Source organism: Pleurodeles waltl, chromosome 4_1, assembly GCF_031143425.1.
Source record: "Pleurodeles waltl isolate 20211129_DDA chromosome 4_1, aPleWal1.hap1.20221129, whole genome shotgun sequence".
NCBI lineage: Eukaryota > Metazoa > Chordata > Amphibia > Caudata > Salamandridae > Pleurodeles > Pleurodeles waltl.
The window spans coordinates 55,515,917-55,528,158 of NC_090442.1; the positions used below are offsets into that span (position 1 = coordinate 55,515,917).

At 52.6% G+C, this 12,242-nt stretch overlaps 5 non-coding genes across 5 annotated transcripts; 3 read left to right on the forward strand and 2 right to left on the reverse strand.

The window, feature by feature from the left end:
- Positions 1-1,039: 1,039 nt before the first annotated feature.
- Positions 1,040-1,113, forward strand: TRNAH-GUG (transfer RNA histidin (anticodon GUG)). Its single transcript has one exon. It is a non-coding gene; the product is annotated as a tRNA-His (tRNA).
- Positions 1,114-3,269: 2,156 nt separating this feature from the next.
- On the forward strand, positions 3,270-3,343 carry TRNAN-GUU (transfer RNA asparagine (anticodon GUU)). Its single transcript has one exon. It is a non-coding gene; the product is annotated as a tRNA-Asn (tRNA).
- Positions 3,344-5,986: 2,643 nt separating this feature from the next.
- TRNAG-GCC (transfer RNA glycine (anticodon GCC)) lies at positions 5,987-6,057 on the reverse strand. Its single transcript has one exon. It is a non-coding gene; the product is annotated as a tRNA-Gly (tRNA).
- A 2,030-nt stretch (positions 6,058-8,087) lies between these two features.
- Positions 8,088-8,159, forward strand: TRNAW-CCA (transfer RNA tryptophan (anticodon CCA)). The gene has a single exon. It is a non-coding gene; the product is annotated as a tRNA-Trp (tRNA).
- A 71-nt stretch (positions 8,160-8,230) lies between these two features.
- On the reverse strand, positions 8,231-8,301 carry TRNAG-GCC (transfer RNA glycine (anticodon GCC)). The gene has a single exon. It is a non-coding gene; the product is annotated as a tRNA-Gly (tRNA).
- Between the last annotated feature and the right edge of the window lie 3,941 nt (positions 8,302-12,242).

Below are 12,242 nucleotides of genomic sequence, written 5' to 3' on the forward strand. Positions count from 1 at the left end.
GTGGTTCTATGCAAAATAGGGGGTGCACCACGGGCCGTCCCCTTTCCTCTCTCTCGCCAATATCTTTCACCAAAGCTGAGCCCTGCAGGTAAATGTATCTATCTGGCTGAGGGGCCAGGGAGGGCCTTTGCCTGCAGTCTTACAAGCCAGAGTGCAGAGAAGGCAGCAGCTCTGGGACCGGGACTCTGCTCAAAGACATATCTAACATGCCACAGTGGAGCTGAGATGGGCAAGACACGTGTCTCACAGGCAGGCAGCACAACAAGACAGTGGCAGGAAACTATGCTAACAAGGAAAGAGAAAAGTCACGTGTCTCGTGGCCTTCCCACCATTAGACAGTAGTCTGCGCAAGAAAACATCCAACAGTGACAGGACAACCAAGCAAATGACAAACGCTGTGCTGAATAAAGTCATCTTACATGACATTTCGTACAAAGGCCCAGATCATGGGGATGATCGCGCAGAAGCAGCAAGTATCAGAGCCACCGAACCTGAGGTGAGTTACACGAGGAGAAAGGGCGACATGGGGACAGGGGCTAGGGGCTCAGGGAACAGCTACCACAATGCAACCTCGGGTGTGGGGATGCCACTCATTGCGGGTACTGCCCTGGGATTTCCTTTTAGAAAGAATCGCTGGTTAAAGTGTAGTGCACAAAAAACCCAACTCCTCGATTACACTATTAGATAACATCCTTTAACTGCCCCACCCACCCTGTGTGAGTCTCACCCACTTCCCGCCTGCTCCCTCTAGTCTGAGAGTTGTATCTCCACAAAAAACACACAGTGGGGCTCAATGAGCTGCTCATGTCTGACATGGACACCTAAGCAGTGCTGGATTCACAACCTGAAAGCCTGCAAAGGAAAGTGTGCCCGGCAGAAGATAAGCTGCCTGGCAACTCAGAACCTTCTTCTAAGAGAAGTAAGACATGTCACAATGGAGTCTAAGCCTACCTGTCTTATGCCAGGACCTTAGAGCTGCAGGCAGGAGCACAAAGGTAAAAACATATATTGAGTCCCAACACGCTCACTGCGGTGGTTGGTCTCTGTGGCGCAATCGGTTAGCGCGTTTGGCTGTGAACCGAAAGGTTGGTGGTTCAAGCCCACCCAGGGACGTATGCTTTTGCCTACATCAAGTCCTGAATTAAAACACAGCTGTCTGGCTTTGCTCTTAGAGCTCTCGCTTTGCCTGCGTGACATGCTCTATCTCAACATTTCTATCTTCTCTCATCTCTTCACCTCTAGTCATTTCCACCAATAGGACTGGAAACGGGCCACCAAGCCACAGGCGTACTGAGGGCCAATAAAAGGCACAGAAGCATTTCTTGATCCGGGGCTGAGAACTGCATGCACAGGGACCTCGTGGCGCAACGGTAGCGCGTCTGACTCCAGATCAGAATGTTGCGTGTTCAAATCACGGCGGGGTCACTCTTTGACATTTTTTTGCCCACCAAGTCTATACCTCTGACTTCTAAAGCAAAGCCAAAAGAAGGGCGCTTTGCATTGGCCGGGAATCGAACCCAGGCCTCCCGCGTGGCAGGCGAGAATTCTACCACTGAACCACCAATGCTTCACTTACATAGGCTGAGCAGAGAGCCCTGCCGTAGACAGTAGTGATGAGGCCCATGCATTCGCATGGGACACCTATGAACAAAGTTTGCATGGCAAGCCTTGGACTGCCAAACGTTCACATGCTGATGGCAGGAATCAGATGCAGGAGACTGAAACTATGAATGTTTCTGCTTTTGCTAAGGACAGTGGTTTGGGGCCAGTGTTGTGCTTGACAGAGCACGACATCAGCCTGCTCTCTGGCTGCTCCCGGGAGAAGTGGCTGACAGAAAGCACCCTCCAGACCACCAGCAATCTTGTGTTTCACAACATGCCACTGTCACTGGACTTTCCTTCTGGGAAAGCCTAGTCACTGACCTGGCCAGATTCCCTGTCCTCCCCAAAATCCTGGGGAGAAACGGGCAGAGTTCTGCGGCCTGCGCCCTCTTTCGCGTCCCTAACGCGCTCCCAATGCGCCCTACAGCCCTGGTCGGGCACAGCCCTGGTCGGGCTCATACCACTGGGGCCTCTGCCGAGGAAGAGCCCCGGAAGCCTAGGGCCAGGCCTATTGCACAGGCATCTTAGACCAGGCCATTCCGGGATTGCTGTGTTTCACGTCCTGCCCTTCAACACTCCTGGGAGGGCTTTCCCTGAGAACCCTCATGTCTCTGCCCTCCCAGGAGGCTGTGGTTCTATGCAAAATAGGGGGTGCACCACGGGCCGTCCCCTTTCCTCTCTCTCGCCAATATCTTTCACCAAAGCTGAGCCCTGCAGGTAAATGTATCTATCTGGCTGAGGGGCCAGGGAGGGCCTTTGCCTGCAGTCTTACAAGCCAGAGTGCAGAGAAGGCAGCAGCTCTGGGACCGGGACTCTGCTCAAAGACATATCTAACATGCCACAGTGGAGCTGAGATGGGCAAGACACGTGTCTCACAGGCTGGCAGCACACCAAGACAGTGGCAGGAAACTATGCTAACAAGGAAAGAGAAAAGTCACGTGTCTCGTGGCCTTCCCACCATTAGACAGTAGTCTGCGCAAGAAAACATCCAACAGTGACAGGACAACCAAGCAAATGACAAACGCCGTGCTGAATAAAGTCATCTTACATGACATTTCGTACAAAGGCCCAGATCATGGGGATGATCGCGCAGAAGCAGCAAGTATCAGAGCCACCGAACCTGAGGTGAGTTACACGAGGAGAAAGGGCGACATGGGGACAGGGGCTAGGGGCTCAGGGAACAGCTACCACAATGCAACCTCGGGTGTGGGGATGCCACTCATTGCGGGTACTGCCCTGGGATTTCCTTTTAGAAAGAATCGCTGGTTAAAGTGTAGTGCACAAAAAACCCAACTCCTCGATTACACTATTAGATAACATCCTTTAACTGCCCCACCCACCCTGTGTGAGTCTCACCCACTTCCCGCCTGCTCCCTCTAGTCTGAGAGTTGTATCTCCACAAAAAACACACAGTGGGGCTCAAGAGCTGCTCATGTCTGACATGGACACCTAAGCAGTGCTGGATTCACAACCTGAAAGCCTGCAAAGGAAAGTGTGCCCAGCAGAAGATAAGCTGCCTGGCAACTCAGAACCTTCTTCTAAGAGAAGTAAGACATGTCACAATGGAGTCTAAGCCTACCTGTCTTATGCCAGGACCTTAGAGCTGCAGGCAGGAGCACAAAGGTAAAAACATATATTGAGTCCCAACACGCTCACTGCGGTGGTTGGTCTCTGTGGCGCAATCGGTTAGCGCGTTCGGCTGTTAACCGAAAGGTTGGTGGTTCAAGCCCACCCAGGGACGTATGCTTTTGCCTACATCAAGTCCTGAATTAAAACACAGCTGTCTGGCTTTGCTCTTAGAGCTCTCGCTTTGCCTGCGTGACATGCTCTATCTCAACATTTCTATCTTCTCTCATCTCTTCACCTCTAGTCATTTCCACCAATAGGACTGGAAACGGGCCACCAAGCCTTCTACTTTAACCACAGGCGTACTGAGGGCCAATAAAAGGCACAGAAGCATTTCTTGATCCGGGGCTGAGAACTGCATGCACAGGGACCTCGTGGAGCAACGGTAGCGCGTCTGACTCCAGATCAGAAGGTTGCGTGTTCAAATCACGTCGGGGTCACTCTTTGACATTTTTTTCCCAACCAAGTCTATATCTCTGACTTCTAAAGCAAAGCCAAAAGAAGGGCGCTTTGCATTGGCCGGGAATCGAACGCGGGCCTCCCGTGTGGCAGGCGAGAATTCTACCACTGAACCACCAATGCTTCACTTACATAGGCTGAGCAGAGAGCCCTGCCGTAGACAGTAGTGATGAGGCCCATGCATTCGCATGGGACACCTATGAACAAAGTTTGCATGGCAAGCCTTGGACTGCCAAACGTTCACATGCTGATGGCAGGAATCAGATGCAGGAGACTGAAACTATGAATGTTTCTGCTTTTGCTAAGGACAGTGGTTTGGGGCCAGTGTTGTGCTTGACAGAGCACGACATCAGCCTGCTCTCTGGCTGCTCCCGGGAGAAGTGGCTGACAGAAAGCACCCTCCAGACCACCAGCAATCTTGTGTTTCACAACATGCCACTGTCACTGGACTTTCCTTCTGGGAAAGCCTAGTCACTGACCTGGCCAGATTCCCTGTCCTCCCCAAAATCCTGGGGAGAAACGGGCAGAGTTCTGCGCCCTGCGCCCTCTTTCGCGTCCCTAACGCGCTCCCAACGCGCCCTACAGCCCTGGTCGGGCACAGCCCTGGTCGGGCTCATACCACTGGGGCCTCTGCCGAGGAAGAGCCCCGGAAGCCTAGGGCCAGGCCTATTGCACAGGCATCTTAGACCAGGCCATTCCGGGATTGCTGTGTTTCACGTCCTGCCCTTCAACACTCCTGGGAGGGCTTTCCCTGAGAACCCTCATGTCTCTGCCCTCCCAGGAGGCTGTGGTTCTATGCAAAATAGGGGGTGCACCACGGGCCGTCCCCTTTCCTCTCTCTCGCCAATATCTTTCACCAAAACTGAGCACTGCAGGTAAATGTATCTATCTGGCTGAGGGGCCAGGGAGGGCCTTTGCCTGCAGTCTTACAAGCCAGAGTGCAGAGAAGGCAGCAGCTCTGGGACCGGGACTCTGCTCAAAGACATATCTAACATGCCACAGTGGAGCTGAGATGGGCAAGACACGTGTCTCACAGGCTGGCAGCACACCAAGACAGTGGCAGGAAACTATGCTAACAAGGAAAGAGAAAAGTCACGTGTCTCGTGGCCTTCCCACCATTAGACAGTAGTCTGCGCAAGAAAACATCCAACAGTGACAGGACAACCAAGCAAATGACAAACGCCGTGCTGAATAAAGTCATCTTACATGACATTTCGTACAAAGGCCCAGATCATGGGGATGATCGCGCAGCAGAAGCAGCAAGTATCAGAGCCACCGAACCTGGGGTGAGTTACACGAGGAGAAAGGGCGACATGGGGACAGGGGCTATGGGCTCAGGGAACAGCTACCACAATGCAACCTCGGGTGTGGGGATGCCACTCATTGCGGGTACTGCCCTGGGATTTCCTTTTAGAAAGAATCGCTGGTTAAAGTGTAGTGCACAAAAAACCCAACTCCTCGATTACACTATTAGATAACATCCTTTAACTGCCCCACCCACCCTGTGTGAGTCTCACCCACTTTCCGCCTGCTCCCTCTAGTCTGAGAGTTGTATCTCCACAAAAAACACACAGTGGGGCTCAATGAGCTGCTCATGTCTGACATGGACACCTAAGCAGTGCTGGATTCACAACCTGAAAGCCTGCAAAGGAAAGTGTGCCCGGCAGAAGATAAGCTGCCTGGCAACTCAGAACCTTCTTCTAAGAGAAGTAAGACATGTCACAATGGAGTCTAAGCCTACCTGTCTTATGCCAGGACCTTAGAGCTGCAGGCAGGAGCACAAAGGTAAAAACATATATTGAGTCTCAACACGCTCACTGCGGTGGTTGGTGTCTGTGGCACAATCGGTTAGCGTGTTCGCCTGTTAACCGAAAGGTTGGTGGTTCAAGCCCACCCAGGGACGTATGCTTTTGCCTACATCAAGTCCTGAATTAAAACACAGCTGTCTGGCTTTGCTCTTAGAGCTCTCGATTTGCCTGCGTGACATGCTCTATCTCAACATTTCTATCTTCTCTCATCTCTTCACCTCTAGTCATTTCCACCAATAGGACTGGAAACGGGCCACCAAGCCTTCTACTTTAACCACAGGCGTACTGAGGGCCAATAAAAGGCACAGAAGCATTTCTTGATCCGGGGCTGAGAACTGCATGCACAGGGACCTCGTGGCGCAACGGTAGCACGTCTGACTCCAGATCAGAAGGTTGTGTGTTCAAATCACGTCGGGGTCACTCTTTGACATTTTTTTCCCCAGCAAGTCTATATCTCTGACTTCTAAAGCAAAGCCAAAAGGAGGGCGCTTTGCATTGGCCGGGAATCGAACCCGGGCCTCCCGCGTGGCAGGCGAGAATTCTACCACTGAACCACCAATGCTTCACTTACATAGGCTGAGCAGAGAGCCCTGCCGTAGACAGTAGTGATGAGGCCCATGCATTCGCATGGGACACCTATGAACAAAGTTTGCATGGCAAGCCTTGGACTGCCAAACGTTCACATGCTGATGGCAGGAATCAGATGCAGGAGACTGAAACTATGAATGTTTCTGCTTTTGCTAAGGACAGTGGTTTGGGGCCAGTGTTGTGCTTGACAGAGCACAACATCAGCCTGCTCTCTGGCTGCTCCCGGGAGAAGTGGCTGACAGAAAGCACACTCCAGACCACCAGCAATCTTGTGTTTCACAACATGCCACTGTCACTGGACTTTCCTTCTGGGAAAGCCTAGTCACTGACCTGGCCAGATTCCCTGTCCTCCCCAAAATCCTGTGGAGAAACGGGCAGAGTTCTGCGCCCTGCGCCCTCTTTCGCGTCCCTAACGCGCTCCCAACGCGCCCTACAGCCCTGGTCGGGCACAGCCCTGGTCGGGCTCATACCACTGGGGCCTCTGCCGAGGAAGAGCCCCGGAAGCCTAGGGCCAGGCCTATTGCACAGGCATCTTAGACCAGGCCATTCCGGGATTGCTGTGTTTCACGTCCTGCCCTTCAACACTCCTGGGAGGGCTTTCCCTGAGAACCCTCATGTCTCTGCCCTCCCAGGAGGCTGTGATTCTATGCAAAATAGGGGGTGCACCACGGGCCGTCCCCTTTCCTCTCTCTCGCCAATATCTTTCACCAAAGCTGAGCCCTGCAGGTAAATGTATCTATCTGGCTGAGGGGCCAGGGAGGGCCTTTGCCTGCAGTCTTACAAGCCAGAGTGCAGAGAAGGCAGCAGCTCTGGGACCGGGACTCTGCTCAAAGACATATCTAACATGCCACAGTGGAGCTGAGATGGGCAAGACACGTGTCTCACAGGCAGGCAGCACAACAAGACAGTGGCAGGAAACTATGCTAACAAGGAAAGAGAAAAGTCACGTGTCTCGTGGCCTTCCCACCATTAGACAGTAGTCTGCGCAAGAAAACATCCAACAGTGACAGGACAACCAAGCAAATGACAAACACCGTGCTGAATAAAGTCATCTTACATGACATTTCGTACAAAGGCCCAGATCATGGGGATGATCGCGCAGAAGCAGCAAGTATCAGAGCCACCGAACCTGAGGTGAGTTACACGAGGAGAAAGGGCGACATGGGGACAGGGGCTAGGGGCTCAGGGAACAGCTACCACAATGCAACCTCGGGTGTGGGGATGCCACTCATTGCGGGTACTGCCCTGGGATTTCCTTTTAGAAAGAATCGCTGGTTAAAGTGTAGTGCACAAAAAACCCAACTCCTCGATTACACTATTAGATAACATCCTTTAACTGCCCCACCCACCCTGTGTGAGTCTCACCCACTTCCCGCCTGCTCCCTCTAGTCTGAGAGTTGTATCTCCACAAAAAACACACAGTGGGGCTCAATGAGCTGCTCATGTCTGACATGGACACCTAAGCAGTGCTGGATTCACAACCTGAAAGCCTGCAAAGGAAAGTGTGCCCGGCAGAAGATAAGCTGCCTGGCAACTCAGAACCTTCTTCTAAGAGAAGTAAGACATGTCACAATGGAGTCTAAGCCTACCTGTCTTATGCCAGGACCTTAGAGCTGCAGGCAGGAGCACAAAGGTAAAAACATATATTGAGTCCCAACACGCTCACTGCGGTGGTTGGTCTCTGTGGCGCAATCGGTTAGCGCGTTCGGCTGTTAACCGAAAAGTTGGTGGTTCAAGCCCACCCAGGGACGTATGCTTTTGCCTACATCAAGTCCTGAATTAAAACACAGCTGTCTGGCTTTGCTCTTAGAGCTCTCGCTTTGCCTGCGTGACATGCTCTATCTCAACATTTCTATCTTCTCTCATCTCTTCACCTCTAGTCATTTCCACCAATAGGACTGGAAACGGGCCACCAAGCCTTCTACTTTAACCACAGGCGTACTGAGGGCCAATAAAAGGCACAGAAGCATTTCTTGATCCGGGGCTGAGAACTGCATGCACAGGGACCTCGTGGCGCAACGGTAGCGCGTCTGACTCCAGATCAGAAGGTTGCGTGTTCAAATCACGTCGGGGTCACTCTTTGACATTTTTTTCCCCACTAAGTCTATATCTCTGACTTCTAAAGCAAAGCCAAAAGAAGGGCGCTTTGCATTGGCCGGGAATCGAACCCGGGCCTCCCGCGTGGCAGGCGAGAATTCTACCACTGAACCACCAATGCTTCACTTACATAGGCTGAGCAGAGAGCCCTGCCGTAGACAGTAGTGATGAGGCCCATGCATTCGCATGGGACACCTATGAACAAAGTTTGCATGGCAAGCCTTGGACTGCCAAACGTTCACATGCTGATGGCAGGAATCAGATGCAGGAGACTGAAACTATGAATGTTTCTGCTTTTGCTAAGGACAGTGGTTTGGGGCCAGTGTTGTGCTTGACAGAGCACAACATCAGCCTGCTCTCTGGCTGCTCCCGGGAGAAGTGGCTGACAGAAAGCACCCTCCAGACCACCAGCAATCTTGTGTTTCACAACATGCCACTGTCACTGGACTTTCCTTCTGGGAAAGCCTAGTCACTGACCTGGCCAGATTCCCTGTCCTCCCCAAAATCCTGGGGAGAAACGGGCAGAGTTCTGCGCCCTGCGCCCTCTTTCGCGTCCCTAACGCGCTCCCAATGCGCCCTACAGCCCTGGTCGGGCACAGCCCTGGTCGGGCTCATACCACTGGGGCCTCTGCCGAGGAAGAGCCCCGGAAGCCTAGGGCCAGGCCTATTGCACAGGCATCTTAGACCAGGCCATTCCGGGATTGCTGTGTTTCACGTCCTGCCCTTCAACACTCCTGGGAGGGCTTTCCCTGAGAACCCTCATGTCTCTGCCCTCCCAGGAGGCTGTGGTTCTATGCAAAATAGGGGGTGCACCACGGGCCGTCCCCTTTCCTCTCTCTCGCCAATATCTTTCACCAAAGCTGAGCCCTGCAGGTAAATGTATCTATCTGGCTGAGGGGCCAGGGAGGGCCTTTGCCTGCAGTCTTACAAGCCAGAGTGCAGAGAAGGCAGCAGCTCTGGGACCGGGACTCTGCTCAAAGACATATCTAACATGCCACAGTGGAGCTGAGATGGGCAAGACACGTGTCTCACAGGCTGGCAGCACACCAAGACAGTGGCAGGAAACTATGCTAACAAGGAAAAAGAAAAGTCACGTGTCTCGTGGCCTTCCCACCATTAGACAGTAGTCTGCGCAAGAAAACAGCCAACAGTGACAGGACAACCAAGCAAATGACAAACGCCGTGCTGAATAAAGTCATCTTACATGACATTTCGTACAAAGGCCCAGATCATGGGGATGATCGCGCAGCAGAAGCAGCAAGTATCAGAGCCACCGAACCTGGGGTGAGTTACACGAGGAGAAAGGGCGACATGGGGACAGGGGCTATGGGCTCAGGGAACAGCTACCACAATGCAACCTCGGGTGTGGGGATGCCACTCATTGCGGGTACTGCCCTGGGATTTCCTTTTAGAAAGAATCGCTGGTTAAAGTGTAGTGCACAAAAAACCCAACTCCTCGATTACATTATTAGATAACATCCTTTAACTGCCCCACCCACCCTGTGTGAGTCTCACCCACTTCCCGCCTGCTCCCTCTAGTCTGAGAGTTGTATCTCCACAAAAAACACACAGTGGGGCTCAATGAGCTGCTCATGTCTGACATGGACACCTAAGCAGTGCTGGATTCACAACCTGAAAGCCTGCAAAGGAAAGTGTGCCCGGCAGAAGATAAGCTGCCTGGCAACTCAGAACCTTCTTCTAAGAGAAGTAAGACATGTCACAATGGAGTCTAAGCCTACCTGTCTTATGCCAGGACCTTAGAGCTGCAGGCAGGAGCACAAAGGTAAAAACATATATTGAGTCCCAACACGCTCACTGCGGTGGTTGGTCTCTGTGGCGCAATCGGTTAGAGCGTTCGGCTGTTAACCGAAAGGTTGGTGGTTCAAGCCCACCCAGGGAAGTATGCTTTTGCCTACATCAAGTCCTGAATTAAAACACAGCTGTCTGGCTTTGCTCTTAGAGCTCTCGCTTTGCCTGCGTGACATGCTCTATCTCAACATTTCTATCTTCTCTCATCTCTTCACCTCTAGTCATTTCCACCAATAGGACTGGAAACGGGCCACCAAGCCTTCTACTTTAACCACAGGCGTACTGAGGGCCAATAAAAGGCACAGAAGCATTTCTTGATCCGGGGCTGAGAACTGCATGCACAGGGACCTCGTGGCGCAACGGTAGCGTGTCTGACTCCAGATCAGAAGGTTGCGTGTTCAAATCACGTCGGGGTCACTCTTTGACATTTTTTTCCCCACTAAGTCTATTTCTCTGACTTCTAAAGCAAAGCCAAAAGAAGGGCGCTTTGCATTGGCCGGGAATCGAACCCGGGCCTCCCGCGGGGCAGGCGAGAATTCTACCACTGAACCACCAATGCTTCACTTACATAGGCTGAGCAGAGAGCCCTGCCGTAGACAGTAGTGATGAGGCCCATGCATTCGCATGGGACACCTATGAACAAAGTTTGCATGGCAAGCCTTGGACTGCCAAACGTTCACATGCTGATGGCAGGAATCAGATGCAGGAGACTGAAACTATGAATGTTTCTGCTTTTGCTAAGGACAGTGGTTTGGGGCCAGTGTTGTGCTTGACAGAGCACGACATCAGCCTGCTCTCTGGCTGCTCCCGGGAGAAGTGGCTGACAGAAAGCACCCTCCAGACCACCAGCAATCTTGTGTTTCACAACATGCCACTGTCACTGGACTTTCCTTCTGGGAAAGCCTAGTCACTGACCTGGCCAGATTCCCTGTCCTCCCCAAAATCCTGGGGAGAAACGGGCAGAGTTCTGCGCCCTGCGCCCTCTTTCGCGTCCCTAACGCGCTCCCAACGCGCCCTACAGCCCTGGTCGGGCACAGCCCTGGTCGGGCTCATACCACTGGGGCCTCTGCCGAGGAAGAGCCCCGGAAGCCTAGGGCCAGGCCTATTGCACAGGCATCTTAGACCAGGCCATTCCGGGATTGCTGTGTTTCACGTCCTGCCCTTCAACACTCCTGGGAGGGCTTTCCCTGAGAACCCTCATGTCTCTGCCCTCCCAGGAGGCTGTGGTTCTCTGCAAAATAGGGGGTGCACCACGGGCCGTCCCCTTTCCTCTCTCTCGCCAATATCTTTCACCAAAGCTGAGCCCTGCAGGTAAATGTATCTATCTGGCTGAGGGGCCAGGGAGGGCCTTTGCCTGCAGTCTTACAAGCCAGAGTGCAGAGAAGGCAGCAGCTCTGGGACCGGGACTCTGCTCAAAGACATATCTAACATGCCACAGTGGAGCTGAGATGGGCAAGACACGTGTCTCACAGGCTGGCAGCACACCAAGACAGTGGCAGGAAACTATGCTAACAAGGAAAGAGAAAAGTCACGTATCTCGTGGCCTTCCCACCATTAGACAGTAGTCTGCGCAAGAAAACATCCAACAGTGACAGGACAACCAAGCAAATGACAAACGCTGTGCTGAATAAAGTCATCTTACATGACATTTCGTACAAAGGCCCAGATCATGGGGATGATCGCGCAGCAGAAGCAGCAAGTATCAGAGCCACCGAACCTGGGGTGAGTTACACGAGGAGAAAGGGCGACATGGGGACAGGGGCTATGGGCTCAGGGAACAGCTACCACAATGCAACCTCGGGTGTGGGGATGCCACTCATTGCGGGTACTGCCCTGGGATTTCCTTTTAGAAAGAATCGCTGGTTAAAGTGTAGTGCACAAAAAACCCAACTCCTCGATTACACTATTAGATAACATCCTTTAACTGCCCCACCCACCCTGTGTGAGTCTCACCCACTTCCCGCCTGCTCCCTCTAGTCTGAGAGTTGTATCTCCACAAAAAACACACAGTGGGGCTCAATGAGCTGCTCATGTCTGACATGGACACCTAAGCAGTGCTGGATTCACAACCTGAAAGCCTGCAAAGGAAAGTGTGCCCGGCAGAAGATAAGCTGCCTGGCAACTCAGAACCTTCTTCTAAGAGAAGTAAGACATGTCACAATGGAGTCTAAGCCTACCTGTCTTATGCCAGGACCTTAGAGCTGCAGGCAGGAGCACAAAGGTAAAAACATATATTGAGTCCCAACACGCTGA